The sequence below is a fragment of the Amphimedon queenslandica genome, unplaced genomic scaffold (genome assembly GCF_000090795.2).
Source record: "Amphimedon queenslandica unplaced genomic scaffold, v1.1 AMPQUscaffold_4613_Cont23409, whole genome shotgun sequence".
NCBI classification, from domain to species: domain Eukaryota; kingdom Metazoa; phylum Porifera; class Demospongiae; order Haplosclerida; family Niphatidae; genus Amphimedon; species Amphimedon queenslandica.
In genome coordinates, this window is record NW_003555076.1 from 1 (window position 1) to 1551 (window position 1551).

The window sequence follows — 1551 nt, forward strand, 5'->3', positions numbered from 1 at the left end:
GCACTATATACTATTATGTTCTATTATTTATCTGTCTATTTTTAACTCAGACACTCATACATATAACATGTATTATGTATATTGTATATGTATTTTTGTACACTGTACATGTATTAATCATCATGTACTGTACATAATGTGTTGGGTTTAATGAACTACATGTACATAATGTATTGGGTTTAATGAACTACATGTACATAATGTATTGGGTTTAATGAACTACATGTACATAATGTATTGGGTTTAATGAACTACATGTACATAATGTATTGGGTATAATGAACTACATGTACATAATGTATTGGGTTTAATGAACTACATGTACATAATGTATCGGGTTTAATGAACTACATGTACAAAATGTATTGGGTTTAATGAACTACATGTACATAATGTATTGGGTTTAATGAACTACTTGTACGTAATGTATTGGGTTTAATGAACTACATGTACATAATGTATTGTATCATATAAAGGAAGGGAAGAGGGGTATTGGGTGAATTGAGTGTATCCTTTTAGCTTTTAATGTAATAAGGTGAACTTATTCTTATGTAATCTGATGTACCACCTTATAGTAACTAATACACACATACCATAAGTACATGTAAATGCATTAGTATAGGTATGTACATTAGTATAAGGTATATTAGTACATAAGGTATGTACATTAGTAATTAAGGTTCATGTTGTTATATTCAATAGGTGTTAGTTGATGAATCAGCTCATAAGCCAGTGTATGCTGATCTGGCTATTGCTGCTAAAGGGAAGAGACCACAGGCAGCACCAACACAAGAACAACCAGTGGTATATGCATCAGTTAACAACAAAGTAATGATAATGTACATGTACATGTAATGGTATCTTATACATCCTCTCTCTCTCCTCCTAGTCTGTTCCTCCTCCCATTCCTCCTCCAGCTGCTCCTCATAAAGTATTGTATGCTGATCTATCAATAGCAGCTGGTAAGAGAACACCAAAGAATAAACCACCCACTGAGGAAAGAGTAGTCCATGCAGCAGTCAATGGAAAGGTAAGCCAATACACATTATACTGTATGGAGTGACACACCCTTTATCTCTCTCCCCCTCCCTCTCTCTCCCTCTCCTCCAGAGGAAGTCCGCTACTTAAGAGCTGATCATGGATAGGTTAGGTGGTCTGGATATTCCTCCTCCAATACCACCAAAACCAAAACCTTGAAACCAACACAAAGACATCAATCCTCCCTGTCTCCAGTAGTATAGAATGGACATACTTTAGCATAATGTATTGTGAAACGATTAACTCTATCTTGTATTCTCTCTCTCTGTCTTTCATTATAATGTCATGGGTATATAGTGTATATTCTTTTGTAATTTTTAGTTCATTCTAATCAACAGAACTGACAATGTATAAAGTATCATAAAGTTATAGTTAAGGACAGCAATATTAACGATTCATCTACTCATTACAATTTTACTGGGAACAATCCTAATATATAACTATTGATGATCTTGAAGTTGATACAATATTGGATGGATCATCATCAATAACCACACCTAGTCCTACCAATCC

The 1551-nt window shown here is 34.1% G+C and overlaps 1 long non-coding RNA gene across 1 annotated transcript; it reads left to right on the forward strand.

Moving 5' to 3' along the window:
- Window positions 1–632: 632 nt before the first annotated feature.
- Window positions 633–971, forward strand: LOC109592602 (uncharacterized). Its single transcript, XR_002190437.1, has 2 exons — window positions 633–828; window positions 890–971. It is a non-coding gene; the product is annotated as an uncharacterized LOC109592602 (long non-coding RNA).
- The last annotated feature ends 580 nt before the right edge of the window (window positions 972–1551 follow it).